Here is a 27800-nt window from a genome sequence, read left to right as displayed (position 1 = left end):
CTCCTTCACAGGGAATTGCAGCTGTGGGAGGGGACCAAGGGCCTCCCAGCAACTCTCAACACCTTTAACAAACTACACCTCCCATAATTCTTTGAGGGAAGCCATGACTATTTAAAGTGGTATCGTAGCGCTTTACAGTGGTACCTCAGGTTACATACACTTCAGGTTACAGACTCCGCAAACCCAGAAATAGTGCTTCAGGTTAAGAACTTTGCTTCAGGATGAGAACAGAAATTGTGCTCCGGCGGCGCGGCAGCAGCGGGAGGCCCCATTAGCTAAAGTGGGGCTTCAGGTTAAGAACAGTTTCAGGTTAAGAACGGACCTCTGGAACGAATTAAGTACTTAACCCGAGGTACCACTGTATATGCAAAGTGTGAGTGTGACCCTGCGACCATTTTCATGGGGCTCTGTCCTCGATAAACTCTTGGAGAATTTCTTCTTTTATTGGAGAAAATGGGCAAAAGGCCCCTCTCCAAGGGATTTCTCTGTTCACAAACAGGGTGGACATTTCTGAGAGGTCATTTGGTGTGGTTCTGATGTATGGCAGCTTTGCTCCCCCCCCCCATGGTAACATGTCTCGTAAAACTGGTGAATTCTTGGATCAGGAACCAGAGGAGCAGGCACAACAAAGGCCAAACTTACACCATGCATTTAAATCACAGACAGCACTTTAAACAGGCATGGCGTTTCCCCCAAAGGATCCTGGGATCTGTGGTTTGTTAAGGATGCTGAGCGGTGTCAGGAGACCCTTGTTCTCTGCTCAGAGCTACAATTCTCAGAGTGGTTTAGCAATCAACCCTTCCTTCACTCGGAACTCTGGGATTTGAAACTCTCTGAGGGGAATAGAAGTCTCCTAACAACTCTTGGCACATAAGCGAAATAAAACATTTGTGATTTTCTGGGATTTCAGACAAGGCTGTCTCTCGGTCCTGCCTAGACATGCTGCGGATGGGACTTAGGATCTTCTGCATGCAAAGCAGATGCTCCACCGATGAGCTATGGCCCTTCCCACGTAAGCACACATAAGATTTCACCGTTAGCCATATAACTTCATATTAGCTTTTGCCTCTTTTCCATCTGTACTGCACCGCCGTCATTCTGAATATTTACCTCAACATGTTGCCTTGTACGTTAATGCCTCACTTTCCCTCAGCTCCTATTACTGTGGATTACTCCACATGAGTCATCAGAAGCTAGCATTTTACATAATCAAGGAGTCAGGCAAGCTTCTAATGCAACGCCTGGAGTGCTCTAATTTTCAAGGGGTTGCTTTGGATTTAAATGTATTCCCCCATTTCATGAAAGTTTAACTGCTTCGGGAATGGAACTCCCGTGACTTCAAAGGCGCCTCAAACTGTGGAGCTCTGAAAGGTTTGAGGTTTTAGCAGTCGAGGCCTGGTTTTCTAACTTTGCAGGATAGAAGGAAGAGCCTGCTGAGAAAAAAGATTGCCGAAATTTAAGCAGGAACATAAACAGCTGTCTTATACGGAGTAGGACCATCGGCCCATCCAGCTCAGTATTGTTGTTTGCGCTGACTGGAAACAGCTCTCCAGGGTTTCTGGAAAGAGATTTTCCAAAAAACTACCTGGAGATGCTGGGGAAACTCTCCTATCCTGATCACTGTTTAGGAGTAAACAGTGTACAGTGGTACCTCGGGTTAAGTACTTAATTCGTTCTGGAGGTTCGTTCTTAACCTGAAACTGTTCTTAACCTGAAGCACCACTTTAGCTAATGGGGCCTCCCGCTGCCACCACGCTGCCACCACACAATTTCTGTTCTCACCCTGAAGCAAAGTTCTTAACCTGAAGTATTATTTCTGGGTTAGTGGAGTCTGTAACCTGAAGCGTATGTAACCTGAAGCATATGTAACCTGAGGTACCACTGTATTGCTTTATGCAATAGCCTCAGCAGTACACAAAGCAGGCTTCCATGGTACCTTGGACAGCTTCCTTCAGGGCTCAGGCAGGAAATGTAAGAGTGGAGCTCAGTTGCTGCTTCAGCAAGTTAGTCCATGGGTAGGCAAACTAAGGCCCGGGGGCCGGATCCGGCCCAATTGCCTTCTAAATCCGGCTCGCGGGCAGTCCGGGAATCAGTGTGTTTTTACATGAGTAGAATGTGTGCTTTTATTTAAAATGCATCTCTGGGTTATTTGTTGGGCATAGGAATTTGTTCTCCACCCAAAAAAATGCAGTCCGGTCCCCCACAAGGTCTGAGGGACAGTGGACTGGCCCCCTGCTGAAAAAGTTTGCTGACCTCTGCCCTCTGACTGAGCCTTAAAAGGAGGTGCAGGTCTATCTCACTTGCTAACTTTGGGGTGAGCAGCCAGTTCACTTAAAGGGTACTAGTTTGCTTTAGTGTGTGGCCTTTGGCATGTTGCAGAATATACAACCTTGCCTTGGAGGGGCTTTGTTTAAATTTATTGTTCTGTTTCGCGTGCTGTTATTTTGGTTGGTTGTTTTGGTTTGGCAGACTTTGGGAGAGTGTTTTGATTTGTGGGGATATTTGCAACCCCACTTACCTGAGAGTAAGCACCAAATTCCAGGACTTACTTCTGAGTAAAACATGGTTAGGATTGTGCTGTTAGTGCTGTAATGAGCTCTCTCTAGCTGCTTGAAGTATTTTACTACATGATTGTTTTAATCTTGTCCTAACTTTGTTGTTGAGCAACTTTGGAGGAAGAAAAGCAGCACAAAAGGTTTTAAGAAGTAAGCCGATGGGTAAATAAGGTCTGCATGATTATGAGTACATCATATGTCAGACATCACTAACACACTCTTCCCTAGCTGTGAGTGCAAAGAGTACAGAAGGGAGGTGGAATTTAGTGCTGGATTTCATGGTTCCTGCACCCACATGGAAAGAGGTGGTTTGCAAGTGATATTTGACCTATGGCATCGGAGGAGGGTATTATTCATAAGACACTTCGTAGGAGTCCTAAAAAGATCTTCAGAAAGGTTAAAGTATTAGATATATCACTACGGTAAATGTTATACCCAGGATTTAGATTCCAGGAGCCTTTTTCTAGCCAAGCGCGTTTCTGTCTTCCGAAATCCTTATAAAACATTTACTTTTCTTGGGGTTTATGAAGATTAATTTATAATCTACCCATGCCTTTAAGTTTTTCCCCAGTGACCCAGTGAATGGTCTGGAGGTAGTTGGTGCATTATTGAAGGTAAAGTGGTCTAAACTGACCAGTGCCAAAATGCCTTCCTGAAGCCTCTTCAGGTAAGCAGGATATAAATTCAATTAATTAATAAAATCGAAATCAAAACTTCAGAAAAAGATGAGAAAAAAGTATTTATTCCATTTGAAATTGAGTTGTTGCAAACACGGTTACGATCAGGACTATTACACACCCAGTGCTCTAGGAAAGTTGCCAAGTTTTGTATGACATGCTCAAAGTTGACGGGTCCCTGATCTAAACGTAGCACAGTTGATATTGATTTTGGTGCGGCAGGGCTATAGCATGCATTGCAAAGGAGCTGTCTGCACAGCTCTTTTACAACTGGACTGGAGCCAAAGACAGAAAGGGAAAGATCCCAGGCAAGTGAGCTGAGCTCTGGGTACGCGCAGCAAAAATACCTCTCCCTCCCTCTGAATCATTATGACCTTAATCAGTCAGATTATGTCACATCTTCCCACACAGCAGTAAAAAAAACAAACTGTATACAGTTTCACTGATGCCATTTTGTCTTGCGTTTAGAAATGTGCACTCATTTAAATCACAAAAATATGGCTAACCCAAAATACTCCTTTACGTAAGTCTGCAATTTAACGAAGTACTTTGACACTTAGATATTAACAAACCCAATGATGCTGTTGTTACTTATTAGTGAGGATCTTAAAGCAACAGGACAAGTGTAAATATATCATTCCTACGCCATCAAGCTTCTACCCACCGCAGGGTTTCTTTAATTCGCAATTAAAATAGTAAATCTTCTTAGGTTTCTCTGATGACTTGGGTTTAAAAATGTTCAGCTTCCACGCCGTGGAGAAATGTCTCTGAGCAACACGCATACAATCTCATTAAAAACACCAAGTTAATCCCAAAGTCTTGGTTATACACGTTAATTTACGCAATTGGACTTAAAGGAACAAAGAGCAGCAGTGGTTAGTTTGGTGCCTGCTTCCTGATACCAGGATTGCTACAGCTTACTTAGAGCAGTCAAGCCAGGATGTTGGTGAGGTCAGGGCTGTGTAGACACGCTGGCAGAACTAACCCAGTGCTTCTGCTGCTGCATCTGTACAGAGCTGACCTTGCTGCCACCCTACCACCACCAGATAAGATATAGAAATGGCAATGCTTGGAGTCTGCAGCAGACTTCAAGCTCTCAGATTTTGGCAGTGCCCTGTGAAGAATTGATGCTTTTGAATTATGGTCTGGAGGAGACTCTTGAGAGTCCCATGGACTGCAAGAAGATCAAACCTCTCCATTCTGAAGGAAATCAGCCCTGAGTGCTCACTGGAAGGACAGATCGTGAAGCTGAGGCTCCAATATTTTGGCTACCTCATGAGAAGAGAAGACTCCCTGGAAAAGACCCTGATGTTGGGAAAGATGGAGGGCACAAGGAGAAGGGGACGACAGAGGACAAGATGGTTGGATAGTGTTCTCGAAGCTACCAGCATGAGTTTGACCAAACCTTGGGAGGCAGTGGAAGACAGGAGGGCCTGACATGCTCTGGTCCATGGGGTCATGAAGAGTTGGACACGACTAAACAACTAAACAACAACAGCAGCACAAGGATGGGGAAACTTTGTCCATCCAGATGTTGTTGGACTATAACTCCCATCTTCCCTGACCATTGGCCACACTGGTGGGAGATCATAGAATCGTAGGGTTGGAAGGGACCCCAATGGTCATCTAGTCCAACCTCCTGCAATGCAGGAATCTTAGCTAAAGCATCCATGGCAGATGGCCATACAGCCTCTGCTTAAAAACCTCCAGGGAAGGAGAGTCCACAACCTCCTGAGGGAGACCGTTCCACTGTCAAACAGTAGGAGATGTAGTCCTACAACACATCTGGTGGGCCATTGCTTGCCTACCCTTGACTTAACCTATCAATCAAGTCCAACTAATTCCTCAGCTGGCTCTCAGGCATTTCAAAGGAGCAGAACTGAAACATCCAAACAAATCTTAGATCTGCCACTGCTCAGTTGGCATCGTAAGTGGAAAGATGAACAAGGTTCAGCCTTCATTTGGAGCATGCCGCTGAATAGGCCTTTTGACACTCGTGCAGAGTAAGGCAGGACCCCCAGGGAGAACTCAGAGCTGTGTTTAATATGATCTTGAGAAATTCATGTAAATCCTGAATGCGGAATGCTCATCAGCTGGAGTGCCAGGCAAATCAGCTTGCTTTGATCTGCTTTTGAATACAAGCGGTGCTGAAGTAGCTGAAAGTATCCTGACTCTGAGCCCCCACGTGCACAAGGAGCGGAATGGGGGGTGGAGATAGGAAAGGTGTCTCATGTTTGGAAACTCCTTCTATCCATTAAATGTTACACATGGGGGAATAGATCCAATCTTTCCCAAAAGAGTAACGTGAGGGACTTGCAAATGGAAAGGATCTTCTCTGCAGTCTTACTGCAACATTCTTCTCAAATTTTCAGTGCAGATCATAGGAGCCAACTCCTAGGGCCTGAGGTCCTTTGGGGGCCCCCAATAAAATATTTGAGGGGGCCAGCACCCCCTCCAAAGTTGATGGGCATTGTCATTCAAATGGTGTAGTTAGAATGTGTGCCATGCTTTGTGATTGATTAGGCAGGGCAGGGTCTACCTGCCCCCCAATATTATTTTTTTTTGGGGGGGGATTAACCAGATTTGCTGAGCTTTTTTGAGGGGGGGGGACATTGACGAACCAACCAATCATTAGTACGCTAGCCAAATGCAAGCACCAATCATCCACCCTGATGCCACAGCGGCAAATAGCCAGCGAACGTTGCAGAAAACACCAGTCACAAGCAAAAATGCCGCTGACAATATCTTGCTCGCAGCAAACAACAATCGCCTGTCCAAACTCTCCACTAGCTGTGTATAAGACGCACCCCCCATTTTTGAGAATAATTTTATAATAAAATAACCTCGTCTTATACACGGAAAAGTATGGTAATTACTGCAAGCACTGTGTCTGCTTCTGCGTACAGCGTTGGACAGCGCCAGAGGGGCTTTTCTGATAGCCTGTCATGTTGGCACCCCTGGTGCCAAGACCATTTAAGAATAAAAATCCAAATTGGTCCTGGCGGTTCCTTACCTACTTCCGCTTTTAGCCCGTCCCCCTTCACTGCCACTGACAGGGCGCTTGCTTCTCATAAGGTGAGACTTTGTTGCTTACTGGTAGTGAGAAACGTATCTCTGGATTGGCTCTACCAGTGCATGTGCAGCCTGACAACTTCTCTGCTTCCGACCTCCTCCCCTTCCTGCCTCCAGCCCCACCTGCTGCAGAGGTGCCCAACCTCACCTGGTGAGCTGCTGCCACCTTTTTTTTTTAATGTATATACCACTTGATTGTAAGAAAACCTTAAGCGGTTTACAAGCATATAAAATAAAATGTTGCTGTTATCAATAAATAGCAGTTAACTTAAAACAGTTAATGCTGAGAGTTATTAGGAGACCCTCCCCCAATTCCACTCTACAATTCTTAAAGGTAAACATAAAGGGACCCCTGACCATTAGGTCCAGTCGTGACTCTGGGGTTGTGGTGCTCATCTCGCTTTACTGGCCGAGGGAGCCGGCGTACAGCTTCCGGGTCATGTGGCCAGCATGACTAAGCCGCTTCTGGCGAACCAGAGCAGTGCATGGAAATGCCGTTTACCTTCCCGTCACAGGGGTACCTATTTATCTACTTGCACTTTGACATGCTTTTGAACTGCTAGGTTGGGAGGAGCAGGGACCGAGAAACGGGAGCTCACCCCATCGCGGGGATTTGAACTGCCGACCTTCTGATTGGCAAGTCCTAGTCTCTGTGGTTTAACCCACAGCGCCACCCGCGTCCCCCTACAATTCTTAGGGTGGTTCAATTCCTCTTCCCAGAAACCTCTGCAAATTTTACCTCTGTTGGGGGAATAACAGCCTCCAAACATTTCTCAGCTCCCTTAACAAGCTCCAGCTCCCATAATTCTTTGGGGCAAGCCATGACTGTTTAAAGTATCGTAGTGCTTCAAATGTATGGTGTGAACATGCTCACAGTGTGGTAATAACAATACGGCTGAAAGAATCCTTTGCTACGCACTCTCTGAAATGAAAAACATTAACATCTTGCATTGCCTCTGTAAGACACTGAGACTCAGGATCTATTCCATCCAATATTCTTGTGATTTAAATCTGGAGACAGGACGCGCACAAAATGCTTGAACAACTCTCTGATTGTGTGCTGTCTCTCTCTCTCTTATAAGCTGCAGAGTGGGAAGCAAACTTTTCCATCTGTTTATTTATGGACTGATTCTATTTTTCTCGGATTTAAAAGCGTTAAGGAGCGTCTCGTAGCAGTGGTGTGTAATATATACACTTTGATAAAAAGGAAAACCATCTAAGCCCTGTCTCTCTTTTCCATCAGAAGATAATATTGTATTACGTAAGGGCCAACAAACAAAATGTTTTAGCACTCACCACTTTTTCTGCAGTTTTAGCTTATATTGTCGCGAAGAAGTACCAAGTTTACTGTTATCTCTTTTCTTTTATATGAGAATATTTCAGGAGACAGAGAAGATCTGGCTATGGTTACTGTTAAAAATATAGTAAAAAAATAACAGTAAAAAAACCCACCTTGTCCGTATAGGAATATGGTGGAATCTATCTTGCATTTATAGGACTGAAAGTACTAGAAATCACTTGGGAAAATTTGATTTATTTTCTTATTACCATTATTTCCCATTGGTGGGGGGAGTGGAAATTCCTACTTTTTATTAAGTAAGCATACATTCAATTAACATGCAAGCTTTTTACAAGTGTAAATAGCAGGTGTGCTGGAGTCTGAGCAGCATTTCAACCATGGGAGATGGGGAAGGAAAAATTAACCCTTGATGCTGATGAACACCCCCCTTTCCCATAAGCTGCTATTTGCAAAGAGAAATAAGCCCCCATTGCTGCCAATGGAGGCTTCCACACCATGTGGATATAGTATCATAGCTGTCAACATTTCCCTTTTTTAAAGGGAAATTCCCTTATTCCGAATAGGATTCCTCGCAAGAAAAGGGGAAAGTTGACAGCTATGTATAGTATAGATACTAGGCAGCTGGCGAGGTCAGGAGTTTCCTGGTGGTGCAATGTTCTTTTTTAAGGAGAGAGAATAGTGTTCTCAACTAACTTCCTAACTGGTATGTCATAAGAACATATGACATTCCGTTCAACTTTTTAGACCCCAAACCAGGACGCATGTCTTCTGGGATGCATGTCTTCCTGGGCAAATCACATGACCCATGCCTTGCTCTTGCCCACAAAAGGGTGGGGGGACAATGATGTCAGATCTCATGCAGTATGTTTCTGGATGCCGCATGAGAGCACGGTCCCAGAAAAAAAGCACTTTTTCAGGGCGAGAGTGCAGCACCCAAAATGGCCGCCGTGATCTTGTGCGAAAAAATGGGACATCCTGGTTTTTCCAGGGCACTTGGCAGGTATGATATGAAGAGTCTGCCAGCGACCCAACTCAACTAATATCCTGTTTGTGTTGGGATATTCCGTTCCACCTTAAGGAACAGGCAAAATTGTTGTGTGTCACATGCCTGTTTACACTCCAGCACAGCTTGCTGGGAACTTCCGTTTGTGTATAGCTTTTGCCGCTTTGCTTTGGACACGAAGGAGATCAGACATGTTTCCTTTTGTCCTGCTGTACGCTGAATAAACTGCTTGTAAATATGCTCACACAGCCGTCTCCTGCCCCTTCCATTTGCGCAGCGTTTACTCTGCTGAGTAGCGTGCCCTAGCTTCTGAAGCTCAGGTTGCAGATTCATGCTGCGCCAAAGACTGGAGTTTGCCTAGCACACTGGCCAGTGGGCTGGAGCCAGCGGGGGCCTGCCAATTGCGCCCATTTCCTTGGTTGCTTGTCAACAGTTTGCACAGGTGTGTTTAAGAAACCTACATGCAGGACCTGGCCATAACAATGCTCTCCCCTCCTGCAGTTTCCAGAACAATAGCTGTTCTGTGCTAGTATTGCACTTTCACTGAAGTTTTTAATGTAACAAAGCATTCAAGAACCATGGCACCGCCATCCCTGAAGTCTAAAGTGGTACAGTCTGTTCTACCTCTATAAAGAAGGCAGCTTTTATTTCTTTATTTCATTTCCACCCCATTTTTCCTCCAAGGAGTTGAAGGCAGCATACATGCACCTCCTTTCCCCGTTTAATCTTCGGAACAACCCTGTAAGATAGGTTAAGCTGTGAGACAGTGCCTGGCTCAAGGTCACCCACTGAGCTTCATGGCTGGGTGGGGATTTGAACTCTTGTCTCCTTGGTCCTAGTCTGATGCTATAACCACTGCACCACACAGCCTTTCCATGCTTCTCATCCCCAGGCAGGTCAGCATCAGCCAGCTGTCCCAAAGCGGAAGCAGCCAGAACCCCCGTAACCATAATTCCCCCAGAAGAATCTGGAATATTTGCAGAAATGATAAAAATGAATGCCATCATGCAATGAGATTTTTGCAATTCTAAAATTTCCAAAGGGTTGACCTCCGATTGCAGTCTGTTTAATGAGCTCTTAGCACTGAGGGGATGAACCCATCATTATCGGGAGTCAATGGAAAAAAATACTAAGGCCGTTACATGCTTTGGTTCCCTTTGATTGAAATTCTATGTAAAATTCATGTAAATTCATCGGTGCCTTGGGGAACAAGTTTTGAATTGTTCTGCAATTGCTGCCTTTCCAAACATCTGTCACTTCTGCATCGAGCCAAGGTATTTAAATGTCCCTGTTGCTGGAGTAATTCAGTGTTTTGCATCATATTTAAACAGTCCGGAGAGGTAGAGAGATTTTATTATCTTTGTTTTGCAGAGGAAGGCTCCAACACACGCAGGCAAGGATGCTTGAAGATGCAAGCTTGAATCTTCAGTACCAGGCTGGATTTCCTGTTGGACCACCCCAGGCAGATGCCTAAGGCAACAGTTCTCAGGGCATTATCTTTCTTTTTCTTCCCTCCAACACCGTATGGATATTTCGGCTGCAATACAAGATGCACTTTCTTGGGATGATGCTTCATTGAGCTCAGTGTTAGCTCAGAGTAGGCATGCATAGAATTCCACTCTCAGAGTTGTACTGCCAGAGTGGTACATGCTTTAGTTATCTCCTGCTTGGACTACTGCAATGTGCTCTATGTGGGGCTACCTTTGAAGGTGACCTGGAAATTACAACTAATCCAGAATGTGGCAGCTAGACTGGTGAGTGGGAGTGGTCGCCAAGACCATATAACACTGGTCCTGAAAGACCTATATTGGCTTCCAGTACATTTCTGAGCACAAAGTGTTGGTGCTGACCTTTAAAGCCCTAAAGGGCCTTGGCCCAGTATACCTGAAGAAGTGTCTCCACACCCATCATTCTGCCCGGACGCTGAGGTCCAGCTCCGAGGGCCTTCTGGTGGTTCCCTCACTGCGAGAAGTGAGGTTGCAGGGAACCAGGCAGAGGGCCTTCTCAGTAGTGGCACCCACCCTGTGGAATGCCCTCCCATCAGATGTTAAGGAAATAAACAAGTATCTGACTTTTAGAAAACATCTGAAGGCAGCCCTATTTAGGGAAGTTTTTAATGTTTGATGTTTTATTGTGTTTTTAATATTCTGTTGGGAGAATATTCTGACTGGGTAAACCCAGCCAGATGGGCGGGGTATAAATAAATTATATTATTATTATTATTATTATTATTATTATTATTAAGCAACAAATATAAAGTTTACCTTTGTACAGTGGGCTAGTCTCTCTCTCTCTCTCTCTCTCTCTCTCTCTCTCTCACACACACACACACACACACACACAACCCTTTTCTGTCCTCTCTTTCCAGACAAGCAAGAGACATTGCTAAGGGTTCAAGGACACATTCTTATAGTGCCAAAAAAACACAAAAACAAAAACAAAAAACCTCCTCAAGGTGGGTTTGATGAAAGGGCAATGAGGGGGTGTGTATTCAGGAGTGTTTAGAGTTGCTACCTTTGGTCAGACAAAATAAAGGACAGGTCAGGCAAAATGTGGGACAGGTCAGGGGTATTGGTGCCAGAACTGAGTTCTGGCGAGTTCCGACTGAAGAAAAGCCCTGGGTTTACCTCCCTAGATGGATAGACAATTACAGAGAGAGACAGACAGGCAAGTCAATGGTTCAACCTGTATGACCATGAAAGTTATGGGGGTGAATCCAGCTACTTTCTACTCTGAATACACCCATTGAAAATAATGGGCCTAAGTTAATCATATCCATCCATTTCAATGGGTCTCCTCTGAGGAACTTAAATTGGTTACAACCCACAATATAAATCAGGAACAGTCTTTTTAACATACGCATATGTCTTTCTGTCAAAGAAAAAGAGAAAAGGGCTCTGTGAATAATGCATGAAAATGCCAGGATCTGTTCTGTAAAAATACACGTGGACGATAAAATGGGGGCGGGGGCGGGAACCTGCCCTCAAGAAACATTACCTAACTGCTTTTGCAAATCAATGACTTGAACAAGTAATGCCACTTTTTGACAATGCTGAAATGTCTGCAGAAAAAAGCAGGAAAGCTTTTGCACATCTCTGAAGAGACTTAAGTTGCCCTTGAGCTTCTCTTGTGCTATTTAGGTGAACGTGTATTTGTTCTCAATGCAGGGGGAGTGCAGAAGAGGAAAGTTTAGAACTCAAGAGTTACATTACCATTCAGGAAGGCAAAGTCCCCCGTGATATTGTTGAGGAGAAGCTAATAAAATGTGGACTGAACAAGTTATTACTGGGGCTAGTTGCCCATAGCGACAGGAAGGGTATATTGAACATGTAGTTAGGATCACAGGCAGAGATTCTGCTGGATCAGGCCCATGGCCTATTTAGTCCTGCATCCTGTTCTCACAGGGGCCAACCGGATGTCTGTGGGAAGCCCTCAAGCAAGTTATGAATATAACATCACTCTTCCCACTTGTGATCCAAAGCAACTGCACACAGAGACATACTACCTACTACTTCCTCTGAGTTACTTTAAGCTAAAAAGAGAGAACCCCCCCCCCAAGGGTTTGTGGAGGTTAGTTTCCTGACAGAAAGCCATTGCTCCTATTTCTTTGCAATTGAGTGGGGACGCGGATGGCGCTGTGGTGTAAACCACTGAGCCTTGGTCTTGCCAATCAGAAGGTCGGCGGTTCGAATCTCTGTGACAGGGTGAGCTCCCGTTGCTCGGTCCCTGCTCCTGCCAACCTAGCAGTTCGAAAGCACCTCAAAGTGCAAGTAAATAGGTACTGCTCTGGCGGGAAAGTAAACAACATTTCTGTGTGCTGCTCTGGTTTTGCCAGAAGCGGCTTAGTCATGCTGTCCACATGACCCGGAAAAACTGTCTGTGGACAAACGTCGGTTCCCTCGGCCAAGAAAGCGAGATGAGCGCCACAACCCCAGAGTCGTTCGCGACTGGAACTTAACTGTCAGGGGTCCTTTACTTTTACCTTTAATCCACTCTTGAGGGGCTCCTTTCATCTGCCTTGGCTCAAAAATTCATCCATCATTCAGCTAGGGCAGGGGTGGGGATCATGTAGCCCTCCAGATCTTGCAGGATGACCACTGGCCATGCTGGTTGGGTCTGACAACTCCCCCAAAACAGGTTACCCATTCCTGAACTAATGTTATGTTTGCAATTCTGCTCAAAGGACTGGGCAAAGAAGACCGTAAAAATAATGACGATCATAATACCAATTGGTAGACCATCCTATAAATAACATCTACTATTTCCTATTTCAATCCATGGCTGTTTCTGAATAAAGGGTAACAGTGAGTCCCTGAAAATGTTTTGCCTTCTTTGGTAGTTGTTATGTGGCCCACTTTTCCGTCTCAGCTATAAATACACAGAGATGCAATTTATCCACAGTAAAATAAACAAAATAAAACAGATGCTTTCAGCTGCAAATAATTCCTGCTCCCGGCAACGTATTGCCCAGATAGAAAAATCAATACTGAGAAATGGACTCAGCAAAAACAAATTAACTGTGCTAGTGGCTTGGACTTGCTCCGCAAACTTTTGTTCTGATATGCTTTAAACTCTCTCAGGTACTTCACTTACAGTGAAGCAAAAGGAAAAAAGAGAGGAAACAATAGACAGAAGAGATTTGTTTAATAGCAGCTGGCTATCAATTCTCAATAAAAAAATAAAAGATGTTTCTCTGCTCCTAACGTCTCCAAAGCAGAATTGCATTTCGTCACTGGAGACATGACTTTCCATTTATCACTAGCATTATACAGAAGGAGACAGTTATTGCTGCTTATGCCTCTTGCCTCCTTTTCTCCTCCCGTCTTTGTTATAGACATTAAAACATCCCTGCGATCCTTGTAATGACATTCTCATTAGGATGCTTGAGAAATAGGGACTTGAAGAACTTGCCTGGAGACCAGGACACTATTTTGCTGGCAAATTGCTCACAGAGTCAACGAGAGGCATTCAGCAGCAAGGGCTGTGTCTTGCTGTGTCTGGTGCTGGAAGTGTCTAGCAAGCTTACTGAACTTGCAGATGGTGGAAAGAAGAGGTTTTTTGTAACTGAAATTTCTAACCCCAAACCATCTCAAGGGCTTTGCAAAGTGAAATTCCTAATGGCGTAAGAGCAACCACTGAGCAAGCTAGCTAGGAAATCTCATGGCAAGAGGGTTGGTAGAGAGAGGGCTACTGAGCTTCTTTTCAGGATTGGCTGGAATTTGAACCATGTGTGTGTTGGGGTGACTTGAGGTGAATCAGGTGTGGATGCAAGCAAAAGGAGGAAGGGGCAGAGTTGTCTCCTAGGATCCAAATTGCTCCACTCCAGAGGTGGCATTTTGTGAAGCTTGATGGGACTTCCTGGCATTGCCTGTGTGACATCGCACGACATCCTGACACCATGTGTGTGATGTCCTGACATCACTCCACACCAGGCTCTAACAATGGGCTGTGGAGCAACTTTGTACTAATGTAACATTTTTATATGTCCAGTGGTACCTCGGGTTACAGACACCTCGGGTTACAGACACTTCAGGTTACAGACTCTGCTAACCTGCAAGTAGTACCTCGGGTTAAGGACTTTACCTCAGGATGAGAACAGAAATCGTGTGGCGGCGGCACAGCGGCAGTAGGAGACCCCATTAACTAAAGTGGTACCTCAGGTTAAGAACGGTTTCAGGTTAAGAACGGACCTCCAGAACTAATTAAGTTCTTAACCAGAGGTACCACTGTAACTGTGTTTTTGTAATCTTTTGTTTAAGTTGTCTCTTGTTGCATCATTTATTTGTACCCTGCTTAGAGATATTTTTGTAACATATTGTGTGGTATAAAACGTAAATAACCAATCAAATAATCAGTCAGGTACTAGCAGTATTCTAACCGCAGAAATGAAATTTCAACAGCAGTGCAGGCCTAATTTATTTATCAGCAATGAGCTCGTCATTGTTATCAGGGACTTGATCACTTCTAGGTTTCGTTTTGCTTTCTAAGCGGCACTGTGCACACTTGAACATGCGAAACAATCAAAATGAAAATGCGGTCATTTGGCAGGACCCCCCAGTCTCTGCACACACTCTGCGGCATCAGTTTGCTAATTCTAGCCATGGCAAGAGAAATGCAAATGTGTATGTTATTTTAGCTCTTGCTAATTTGTGCAATTATTGTGGTCAGTGGTATTGATTCCTGCGTCATGCGCGAATAAATTAGACTGGACAAAAGCACTCAAAAAATCATTCTCTAATTATTATCTCCCTGTAAACAACTCGTCCATCATGAATAATCAAGTCTTTAACATGGATGTGCAAATATCCAATTGCTTGGCAGCCCCGGCTAAATTGAAATTTCCACATAGGCAACCATGAAACTCTTCAGAATGCTGAGGTTTCCAGCTATGTGAACTAGACAGTAAAAAAATGCAGCTTTCCAAACACTTGGCTTAGGCAGAAATTAATTGGAAGCGGTAGACTACCAGGTATAGAAGTTGAAGGCTGGGGGAGGGGTGTGGGGACATAGTACTCTTCAGAAATCTGAAAGGCTGTCACAGTGAAGAGGGGAAGGACGTCTCTGCTGACCCAGAGGCCAGGACTAGATCTAATGGGATGAAGGTACAGGAAGGTGTATTTTCACTGAATAGCTGAAGAGATGTCTCAATGGTGAAAGAAAATATGACACTAGAACCAATTGCATGGATGGTTGCCTTTTTCGGTTTCTCTTAATTTTTTCATTTTGCCAATCTCAAATTCATAGAATTGTAGAATTTTAGAATTGGAAGGGACATCAAGGATCATCTGGTCCAACCCTCTGCAATGCAGCAATCTCAGCTAGATCATACATGACAGATGGCCATCCAACCTCAGCTTAAAAACCTTCAAGGAAGGAGAGTCCAGCACCTCTCATGGGAGTCCATTCCAGTGTGGTGTAGTGGTTAAGAGCGGTGGACTCGTAATCTGGTGAACCGGGTTCACTTCCCTGCTCCTCCACATGCAGCTGCTGGGTGACCTTGGGCCACTCACACTTCTCTGAAGTCTCTCAGCCCCACTCACCTCACAGAGTGTTTGTTGTGGGGGAGGAAGGGAAAGGAGATTGTTAGCCGCTTTGAGGCTCCTTAGGGTAGTGGTAAAGCGGGATATCAAATCCAAACTCTTCTTCTTCTTCTTCACTCTTGAACAGTACTAACTGTCAGAAAGTTCTGCCTGATGTTTAGTCAGAATCTCCTTACTTGTAACTTGAAGACATTGGTTCTGGCCCTAGCCTCTGCAGTAGGAGAAAACAAGCTTGCTCTATTTTTCCATGTGACAGCCCTTATTTGAGGATGGCTATCCTATGTCCTCCCAGTCTCCTCTTTTCGAGACTAAGCATACCCAATTCCCTCAACCGTTCCTCATAAGGCTTGGTTTCCAGGCCCTGGATCAGTATGGAAACATGAGCTAACTAAACGTTTTACAGCTAAGATACCCTGTTTTTGTCTCTTCATTTTCTCTCTTGGTCATGCACCAAACCCTGAATAGCTTGAAACAATAAGCAAGCGTAGCCTTAACTCTCACCTCCGCCCATTAAATTTACAATCGCTGATTAAAATTAGCCCCCACTAGTTGATCAGTTAAAACTTCATTTGATTAATCTATCAACGAAACTCATTAAAAGGCACACATTCCTCAAAAATACATGCATATGTATCCAGAAAGGCTGTTGAATTTAATAGACTTCCAGGAGCCTCAGAAAAGAGCATTTAGGAAATATGTATGAAAACGAAGCAGTAAAACTAATTTATCTCCAAAGCATCAAAATCCTTCTCAGCAAACAGCCCACAAGGGCACGATAAAAAACAACATTAGAGAATCTTCAACGCGGTAAAGAATTAAGAGATTGGTCAAAAGCTCAATATAAAGTCCCCCATTGTCTGATCTGCAGATTACAAAGCCCCCCAGATATGGAAATGTGCAGGAACACAGGAAATAGCTGAAGTTAAAGTGCTAATTCTGACAGACTAACTATTTAACATTAAATATTAAATAAATACAGATTTGAAAGGAGAGGAAGTTTCCACCATGATCTAATTTATGTCCTTTATCGCATCTGCGGCTTATACAAAATGCAAGGATGGAAATGAAGTCCAGCTAAGAGGACAGGGGGGAGGAAGTGGAGTTTATTAAGAAGTGTGGTGTGTGTACAATTGTATCTTAAATTCTATCAAATTAAAGCTCTGTGATAGCATGGATTAATCCACTGCAAATACCCAATGTTTCTCCAACAGTACCAGGTAGCTCATCTTGCAAAGATATCAGTGTTGTTTTGGCTAGAGATGGGGAAGAAATCCAGTTTGGTTGGCATCTTAATGCCAATCTGTTTCATCCACACTTCTCGATACAACACACAAACTGAAACACAGCAATCCTTTGAAATTCCCACTTCTCTGAATCTTGCATTGCAGTTCTCCAACAACAAATGTCCACAACAATGTGTATATCAGGGAGAAATGTGTCCAAAACACATGCAAAAATAGGCGATATTCGGGAAAGTATGTATATTCAGAGAGCTGTGCAATGAAATGCTGATGAATATTCATGAGGACTTAGAAAATGCAAATGTCTGGAAATGTGGCAAACTGAATTTAAGACGGTGGGCAATTTGAAAGCAACAGTAACTAAAATGGACAGAATTATCCATCCCAAGTTGTGAAGAGGTTTGTTCATTGTGGTGTTAAAAATGGAATGATTTCATTCTTTTAACCTTCTCTGCTTCTTTTCTTAAAAAGGTACTTAGGAGAAGTACTTCAGCAGTAGCATTAAAAAAAGAAGTCGTCAATAATTAAATAAATAAGTATCATCAAATCTCAGTTACAAATGGACTCCTCGGTCAAGGACAGCAATGCATGTGGACGTATATCACCATTAAATTTATCCATTTCCTGACAAACTGGCTATAATGCTTGCTCTCGTGCAGAGAGTGGTATTCAATTTGTTTATTTATGTGGTATTTTATTTATCTCCTTCCTTTATAGCCTGCCCTTCATCGATTAACAATCCCGGGATGAATCCCAACACAACAGAAACCTGACAATTCAAATCAAATTACAGAAATCTCTCTAGCACAAAGTTTAAAACATCAATTGAAAACTCCTAAAACAATCAGTGTAATGCAGCAGGGGGCACAATATTGTTCTATCCAGCTGCTAGAAGACATTCATCAGTGGGACATTTCAAGGCAAATCAACCTAATTCACACTTTTTGAAACAATACAAGAACCAAAGACAACCATCCTTCAAGATTTGCACTTCTCCAAATGTTGTAATGCCATTCCCCAGTCTAGCAGCGTATACAAAAATTCATATAACCATGGGTAATGTGTGCATAATAGTGCACACGTTAATGAAAAATAACACATAAAAACACATTCTATTAAGAAAAGTTGGTTTGCACAACCAATGTGCATATTAAACCAAGTTACACCAGAAAAAAAATCATTAGGAGTAATTTCCACTAATATGCTGATGAATTTTCAGGATGATTTTTCAAAAAAATATTTAAAAATGCAAAATACAGTGGTACCTCTGGTTGCGAATGGGATCTGTTCCGGAGGCCCGTTCGCAACATGAGCAGAATGCAACCTGTGTCTGCACATGTGCGGGTCACGATTTGCCGCTTCTGCACATGCACGTGATGCCATTTTTCGCGTCTGCGCATGCGCAAGCGGCGAAAAGCAGCGAAACCCGGAAATAACCCTTTCCGGTACTTCCGGGTCGCCGCGGGACACAACCTGAAAATGTTCAACCTCAAGCAAACGTAACATGAGGTATGACTGTATGTACATTTTCACTGGCTAAAATTTTAGCCCCTTCCTCCTGACCAGTCATTGCTTTTAAGGAAAATGGCCCAACAGCAATCTTTGGGTACAGACCATCCTTTCCCACACATAAAATTAATTGAGGAGGGAATACTGTTATCTGTATGGCTAAATGGAAATGGAACTATCTTTTTAAATTCACCTTCCCTATTGCTAACAAGTAGTTGCTAGAAACCACAAGCGAGGAGGGTGCTCTTGTGTTCAGGTCCAGCTTGCAGGTTCTCCACAGGTGGCAACAGGATTTTGGACTAGATGGGCCATTGGTCTGAATCAGAAGACTCTTCCTATGTTCTTATGTAAGGTTGCTATGTGTCCTCTTTTTCCAGGACATGTCCTCTTTTTCAGGGGTAAAATTTCTGTCCAGGTGGATTTTAAAAATTTGCCAAAATGTCTCTGGCTATACTTTCTGGATGAGACATAGACACAACTGGTAGGTGAAGACTTGCTTTCCTCTTCTCTTCTCCTGCCTCCCTCAGCAATATATCACAGCTGTATTTAAAATAGGGGGTATTTAAAATAAGAGTCATCATAGCATCCTCTTTTTTGCTCTTCAAAATATGGCAACCCTATCTTATTCATTATTATTATTATTCATTATTATTATTATCATTATTCATTATTATTATTATTCATTATTATTGTTATTAATATTAATTGAATATATATACCACCCTATACCTGGAGGTCTCAGGGTGGTTCACATATCCTTATCCTTATCCTTATTAATTGAATTTATATACTGCCCTATACCCGGGGGTCTCAGGGTGGTTCACAGAATAAAATTACGCTAATTAACAGACAATAAAGGTCAACTAGGAATAAAGATTGCAGTCGATTGTGAGGGTTCTGCCTGGAAAATTTGTGCCAAATAATGAGAAAGAAACAAACAAGTTTTAGTGTCGTGTAAAAGGAAAACACACACTTGTATTTTGTTTCATTTTTTTGAATTTGTCGTTGGCAAGAAATCAGCCTTAGAGAGATTAAAGGATGCACATTGTTCTGAGAAGCCTATGCTGTTCCTGAAGGTCCCCCAAGACACCTTGCTGCTTGGGGTGGTGAAATAAGGTTCCTGGCTGGCTGTTCTTTTGTTAGGCCCCTCTGCTCCACAGAACGGTTGTTAGATATCTCTCCACTGAAGCTTCCTGTTATGAGATAGGTCTCCTGGCATCTGAATATCTCCCCTGACTGTTTTGAAGGAGGCAGGCATGAGAACCTGGGGAAAGCGACACTGTAACATACACAGTTGTTACTCCCAACAAGAGGCCTATGTATTTTTCACCATCGGAGGCTACTAGCCTGTTAGAATTCCTGCTCCGTGATTGCAGTCCTAGGATTGTTGTCTTTCACATGACGATACAGTGGTACCTCAGGTTACATACGCTTCAGGTTACATACGCTTCAGGTTACATACGCTTCAGGTAACAGACTCCGCTAACCCAGAAATAGTACCTCGGGTTAATAACTTTGCTTCAGGATGAGAACAGAAATCATGCTCCGGTGGTGCGGGGGCAGCAGCAGGAGGCCCCATTAGCTAAAGTGGTGCTTCAGGTTAAGAACAGTTTCAGGTTAAGAATGGACCTCCAGAATTAATTAAGTACTTAACACGAGGTACCATTGTCTATGTTTTAACTCCACAGAGTGGGAAGTGACGGAGACATGATGTTTGTGTTACAGCCATACCTCGGGTTGAAGTCGCTTCAGGTTAAGCCTTTTTGGGTTGCGCTCCGTGGCGACCTGGAAGTAACGGAGCTCGTTACTTCCAGGTTTCGTCGCTCGTGCATGCGCAGACGCTCAAAATGATGTCAAGCGCATGCACAGAAGTGGCGAATTGTGACCCGTGCACGCGCAGACGCGGGTTGCATTTGCTTCAGGATGCGAACGGGCCTCCAGAATGGATCCCATTTGCATCCAGAGGTACCACTATACTGTGTTCCATGAAGTGGGACTATTGTCCTTTGTTCTTATTCTGTTTGCTGTCTGATGCTAGAGAGAGAGGGAGCCATGTTGCAGTGCTCCGTGTGTGTTTATATGCGCATGGTGCGCAAACTCTGCAGATCCCTAAGTGTGCCAGTGTCGGTTGGCATCGGTCGCTGTGATGTTCATGCAGAAGAAAGCTTTTGAAGCTCCTGAACGAAAGAGGGAGAGAACATGCCAGTCGGGCATGTGTCTCTGCCAGGGTCCTACTCGAGTGTAGGCTGAACTCCTGACATAGCCATGATGGCTGTGCTCTGCCTCTACAGCTGGAGGAAGTACCGCTTCTAAATACCGGTTGCTGGAAACCACAGGAGGAGAGAGGGCTCTTGTCTTGCATAGGCATACGTTTCCCATAGGCCAGGGGCATAGGAAGGAGGGCGGTGGGGGTGGTCCGCCATGGGTGTCATCCTTGAGGGGGGTGACAAAATCCCTCCTGGGTGGATTACCGCGCCACCCCCCTGGGCACCAATTGCCAGGCCAATTGCCCCCTTGGACGCCAATTGCCACGCCAATCACCCCCAATGAGCACCAATTTCCATACCAATTGCCCCAATGGGTGCTGATCTCTGCACTGATCACCCCCTATGGGCATCAATTGCTGCACCGATGGCCCCCCTGCGCTGATCAGTGCGCTGATCGCCCCCCTGGCGCACCACATGTGAGCCACTCTGGGTGCCCAAATGGCTAGCTCTGCCACTGCTATAGGCATCTGGTTGGCCACTGTGAGAACAGGATGCTGGTCTAGGTAGGCCATTGGCCTGATCCAGCAGGTTCTTATTTACAGGTTCCAAGTTAAGATTTATTTCTTTAGAAATAAAAGCAGTGAAGTCTGTGGGCAGTATTCAACCAAGTCATAGAAAAAGGTCAATTAAAATGGACGGACTTAACTTGAACCCAGGGACATGGATGGCGCTGTGGGTTAAACCACAGAGCCTAGGACTTGCCGATCAGAAGGTTGGCGGTTCTGTAAAAACGTAGACACTAGCAGGACTGGAATAATACCTTCAATGTAAAACAGTAGTGATATAAGAATAACGTGCGCAATAAGAATGGGATAAATATTCCAATTGCAGGGAGGGAGGGAAGTCAAGACTTGGCAGAGTCAAAGGGAACATATGGTAACAATAAGGATTGTTGGAAAAAGAATATGCAAACAAAATAATAAAAAATTACTTGAAAAAAAAGAAGGTTGGCGGTTCGAATCCCTGCGACAGGGTGAGCTCCCATTGCTCGGTCCCTGCTCCTGCCAACCTAGCAGTTCGAAAGCACGTCAAAGTGCAAGTAGATAAATAGGTACCGCTCCGGCAGGAAGGTAAACGGCATTTCCGTGCACTGCTCTGGTTCGCCAGAAGCGGCTTAGTCATGCTGGCCACATGACTCAGAAGCTGTACGCCGGCTCCCTCGGCCAATAAAGCGAGATGAGCGCCACAACCCCAGAGTCGGTCACGACTGGACCTAATGGTCAGGGGTCCCTTTACCTTTAACTTAAACCCATCGCTCAGAGGAGACCCATTGCAACCAATGGATGGTGATCACTTAAGCCAATGCATTTCAGTGGGTCTACCCTGGCATGCTATGACATTATATCCACCTAAGACCGATTGTGGTGGACAGTACAATATTAGTGAATTTCTTTCAGCTTCCTTTAGAATTCCCTCCAGCAGAAACCTCATCAAATTCACCCGTATCTCCGCAGGAAAATTCTGCTAGCAGCTCTATACCTGCCCCGGCACAAATTACAATGCCTGTCTTGGAGATTACATATCCAGAACCTTTTAGTATTCCAGCTGCCTTGGTGGACAAGATGCTTTACAGAGATTGAAGCAGACGAGTCCAATGGGAGACTAATGCAGTGGCTAATGCAATGTAGCTAGAAACACACTGAGCTGGTAATGAGAGAATAAATGTGAAAAATCAACAGAGCAGCAGAGGAATGAGAACCCTGCGCTGTCTTTCACCTGTTCGTGTACGAGGGTCGGCTTTATTTGTCAAATCAATGTTATTCTGTCGTGAATGGCACAACTCCTATTTACTTCAAGGGGAACATGGAGCAAACCAGCTGGGTGCCTACAAACAGCGGAGAGGCAGAGTTTAGTATTAATGTGCTTGTTTCGCACAAAGAGCACCTATCTTCCTGCATCAAGGCACAAACCTGATCTAACGAAAAAGCTACTGGGGGTGCCCTTTATTTTACGTTTAGAACTTCACTGAAATTGTATGTTGTGTATGCTATAGTTTAATTAGCATCCAAACAACAAACTCGGCTTTTTATAGGCAAGTGGAATCTGGTTGACTCGTGAACAAGCTTTTGGGTTCTTTAAAAAAGAAAAGAAAAGAAAAGAAAGGTTGATTTTATTGTGCAGTTAAATATAGAGGAAACCTAACCTATGAAAGTGCTGAATTTCTCCTATAAGTTGATTAAAATTCTGGATCCAGTTGATGAATTGCAACTAGACCATCTTAAATCTTTCTCCGATATTTTGAAAGTTTTACGTTGACATTTGATGCATTTAGCCATATAGTCTACACATCCCATTATGAATGCAGGAAAGCATCAAAGAACTCTCTGTCTCCAGTCATACAGTTCAGTTTTAATTTCATTAAAGCAAATTGATTGCAAGCTAGTTTACATTTTAAGACAGCAGGGGCAGTAAATTTTATTCTAACTGATTGGAATATATGATCTAACAAAACCAAGGGAAGACCACCTGCTGTTGTGAACATATGAGTTATTAAGTCAACTTGCTATATCTCAACCGCCGTCCATAAAAGAATTTATGTTAAATATGCCCTGAATTTTAAAAGTCGCAATTAAAAGGAAACAGTCCGTTGTGAGTTAGCTAATGTCTGCAGATGAAATGAAATCATGCAGTAGGTGAATTCTGCAAGCATTTATAAGTGATATATTTCTGGGACTGTCCAGGATGAAATGGATTACATTTATTTCCTGATACTCCACCACAGCTCTGAAAAGCTAATGTCTGGATCACTCAGGAGTGCTACCCTTTGTTGCTGAATGAGAGGGGTAATGGTAAAAAGTGCAAGGGCCTCATCATGTCACCCCTATAAGATGATCGTTCTGAAAAGCAGCATATTACTTTTTCAGATGACTAAGTAAGAACTCCTGCTATATTTATGTATTTATTAAAACTATTTATGGCCTGCCTTTCAGGATACAAATCCTTCCAAGGTGGTGTTGAAGAAAAGCAAAATTATTTCCTTTATCTGAACTACTAGTTAATGCATGTGTTACTTTAAACTACCTGAGGGCCAACCCTAAGTGACTAAGTTAGCTGCACCCCTAAAAGATGAGCCATTTTTGTTTGTTGATCTCTCCAGACAAGATGTCTGCTACTTTCTCTCTTTCATCTCCACTCACCATATAAATAGTTCCTGCATTGATAAAGCCTTTGAACTCCAGGCACTGTCAGAGATTAACCCATTGCACCCTAGCTGCAATGTCTGCTAATATGTGGCTTAGAAGAAACACCAAACTATATTTCTAGAAGCTAAACAACCTATAATAAAAACATAGAAAGCCACCAGAATCCTTTCCCCCTGTGCAGTTGGTGGAATAATGGACGTGGGGGTGAGGTAAGGGTCAAATTTGAGCAGACCCTGTGGTGGTCCTCACCTGCCTTCCCTCTCTATCTGGATTATTTTTTAAAGAAATGAATAAACCATATATTACCACAGAATTGTGGAGAACTGAATTTAAGATTGGGGGAAAATGAGAAACCAAGAGAAGCAAAACCCACAGTTCCTTCCATTCCTAGTGTTGATGTCAGGCTTCAGGGAATCTGATCCCTCCCAAGGGAGCAGCCATCTCTCTTAGATAATGGCATTGCTCCGAGTAAAGTTCTACCCCCGCCCCCGCCTCTCCTATTATACGTTATCCCTGTGTCAGCGGATCTGTGCTTTCTGCCTCTGAGCTTTCTGTTCTACTACTCTCAATGCTCGCCTGGTCCTGGGAGAGGGGTCGTGTTGGGAATGCTTTCTAAAGACACTGAGTCTGTCAGCTGTCTCTCCCCTGGTGTTTCTTCTTCCTGCTGCTCCTCTCCCAATATTTTCCAGCTTCTCCTTTCTCTGCAGCCTCTGACCTTCTGCAAACCACTGTTGTAAATCTATACTGTCCTCTTCTTGGGAAGGTGCTGGAAGAGGGGGGCGGTCCCCACATTTCCTCTTCAGTCCAGTCCCTGACAGTTGACCAATAAACTATCCATTTCCCAAGTTTCATTGAATGTCTTGTATCCTTCTTGTGCTGCAATTTGAATTTATACCTGCACTTGATATACAATAGGGATTGAGGTCCAGAAATCTCTCTCTCTCTCTCTCTCTCTCTCTCTCTCTCTCTCTCTGTGTGTGTGTGTGTGTGAAGTGAAGTGAATATATCTCTTTTGCTGAATCAAGACATTTAGCTTCACATTCCAAAATATCAGCTGCCAACAGATCTACCAGTGCTAGACTTTGGTTAAAGGAAAATAGTTTTCCACAAAAAGTTAAAATTGTATGTATTATGCTGCAAGGACACTCTGTAAAATTATTTCACTTAAAAATATCTTTAAATTATTCAAATTAGTCTACAGACTTGACATAAGTTATAAAAACACACATGTCATGTAAATTGATCACAGGAATGATTAACCAGAGCTTGCATATCAATCAAAGCAGCCTATTTTAAAAACAACACCTCTTTGCATTTTAGCCCACTGGATAGAATGACTAATCTATTTATTCCATCAATACCAAAGACTTTGACATTAGAAATAACAGAATCTCAGTAAAACTAATTAACAGAAATCTTTGCCACTTGGCATAATAATACTTCCTGAATCTAAAGTTTGACTTGCAATTTCACTTTATTATTGCACCAAAAAGACATAGTTGCCTGTTCACATGCTCCAGGGTTTACCTCACGGCTACAGACAGAAGTACCTTGGAAGTCAAACGGAATCCATTCCAAAGTCCATTCAACTTCCAAAATGTTCGGAAACCAAAGCATGGCTTCTGATTGGCTGCAGGAAGCTGCTGCAGCCAATCAGAAGCTGTGGAAGCCACAGATGTTTGGCTTCCAAAAAATAGCTCACAAATCAGAACACTCACTTCTGGGTTTGTGGTGTTTGGGAACCAAAATGTTCCAGAACTAAGCAGTTAGAAAACCAAGGTACGAATGTATCATAAAGTGCCCCTTGTCTGGTTGCAGAACAACCACTGCCTCTTAAAATTGTGCATACAAATACTCAGCGCTTTTTAAAAAAAACATGTTTAGGGGTACTCTAATTTTAACTCAAGAAAATCACCATTTTATAATTCAAATTGGGAAAAATAAATAGAGTAATTGGACAAAAGTACAAAGATTCACAAAATGTTTAGGGGTATGCGTTACCCTGCGTCCCCTCAGAATAAAAGCACTGCAAATACCCCAATAGTCCAGAACAGGGCTGAGGAGCCCCTCTCTTCCTTATTTTACAAGGAACCTTATTTTCCTCTTCCTTCCCTGTCTCTTTTCCCTTATGTGTTGTGGTTTTTCCCCAGTTTGTAATCCTGCAGGTAGGGACTGTCTTGTTTCAATGGGAGTCTTTGGGGGCTAAAAAGCAGTACAGTGGTACCTCGGGTTAAGAACTTAATTAGTTCTGGAGGTCCGTTCTTAACCTGAAAGTGTTCTTAACCTGAGGTACCACTTTTGCTAATGGGGCCTCCCGCTGCCACTGCGGCGTGATTTCTGTTCTCATCCTGAAGCAAAGTTCTTAACCCGAGGTACTATATCTGGGTTAGTGGAGTCTGTAACCTGAAGTATCTGTAACCTGAAGCGTCTGTAACCCGAGGTACCGCTGTCGTACAAATGCTCACCATCATCATCAATACCGCCCCACCGCCCCCGTTCCTGATGTAAATCTTAACTCGCTCCTTCTTCCCTGGTGAGAGGAAAACACATTTTGTGGGTCGCTTCAGGTGGCAAAATGTCTTGGCTCAGCCCTGATAGGCAGACAGCTTTTGCCTCAGCATCTCCATATCTGTATAGGACGTCCTTGCCATAGAATCACTCTCTGAGGTGTCTGAGGGTGGAGGCATGATGAATATCAACAATTTTTAAAGCAGTAAATTGGGGGGGGGGGCGTGTTAACATCTCTGCCCATTTCTGCACTTTCAGAGACCAGGTTTCAGGGGCCACCTTATCATTGCATCTAATGAATTACAGACCATTTAGTATTTATTTAAAAATATGCATAATGAATACCACTGTATTCCAATGATACAGATCGTATGGCTCCTAGGGCAGAAAAAGAATGCTGATCAATGGCTGTTAACTAGGGTTTGAGAAGTGTATTCTGATTATATCCTTAGGCACTCGCACACACTTATTTAACTGAACTGTGCCATAGATACTTAAATAATAATAAATAAATAAATATTGGTGACTTTTAAAGTAGATCGCAAATTCATTGTTATGCCTCTATTTTTTATTTTGATACCACAAAATTTCCATTAATAGCATGCTGGGAGAACTAGGAATAGTTTTTATTTTATTTTTTTGTAATTTTACAGTTTCTCATTTCTTAACCATCAGGCAAGCACCGTGAGTGCCATGATTAATTCTGTGTCTTTAGTAAAGCTTATCTCCCTAGAGACAGGGTGATAAATTATTTACAGTGCTATATATTTTGCACAGATGAGTAATATTTCTATTTGATATCTCTAAATACTAGCAGGGATTGAACAGCTTCTGGAAACCAGCTGCTGAAGTTGCTCTCGTCCTAAAGTGGGACTGCTCTCTGCAAATCAGCTGTTTTGTTAGGGGATTCAACATGACAGACCCTCCAAATAACAATTTGGAACCTAGGATACTCTCCTGTCATCAGGAGTTCTTAGTTTCCAGACTGCTGATTGGCACTTCCTGGGTTGTTTTGGGGATGAAAAACATTAAATGGCATGCAGTCGAACCAACTGTAAAATTCTGCTCTTACTGAAGCTTTGAACTGGGCACCTGAGCACTTGCAAACTGGGCAGAGTTGGGCAACCCTAGGCAGGCAGCAGGTAGGGATAGTGAAATCTGCCTGTCTATGCAACTGGTAACCAAAATTGTTAAGTTGTGGGTGAACATATCAGACAACACAGCGATTCTTCAAACAGCTCTTGTTTATTCACAGGCCAGAACAGAACTGAACTGAAGGGTTCAGCCAGCCTGCTTATATAGAGCTCCACTACAACGTAACTGTAACAACTTTCTGAAACTATCCAATCACTGAACGTCACTTATTTGCATATGTGGACCTGAGTGAAAATTATCTACAGTATCCCCCTGCTGGCCCAGGGTGAGAACTTCAGTACATAACAAAAATGATCAAGGGGGATGGAGCGAGTCCCTTCTGAAGGAAGG

At 43.5% G+C, this 27800-nt stretch overlaps 1 protein-coding gene across 3 annotated transcripts in view; it reads right to left on the bottom strand.

The window, feature by feature from the left end:
- CNTN5 (contactin 5) overlaps positions 1 to 27800 on the bottom strand; it is a 667536-nt gene that overhangs the window by 305143 nt on the left and 334593 nt on the right. The gene's annotated exons all lie outside the window — the stretch shown is intronic.

Source organism: Podarcis raffonei, chromosome 4 (assembly GCF_027172205.1).
Source record: "Podarcis raffonei isolate rPodRaf1 chromosome 4, rPodRaf1.pri, whole genome shotgun sequence".
NCBI lineage: Eukaryota > Metazoa > Chordata > Lepidosauria > Squamata > Lacertidae > Podarcis > Podarcis raffonei.
The sequence above is the reverse complement of the archived record's forward strand: the minus strand, read 5'-3'. Positions and strand labels throughout refer to the sequence as shown.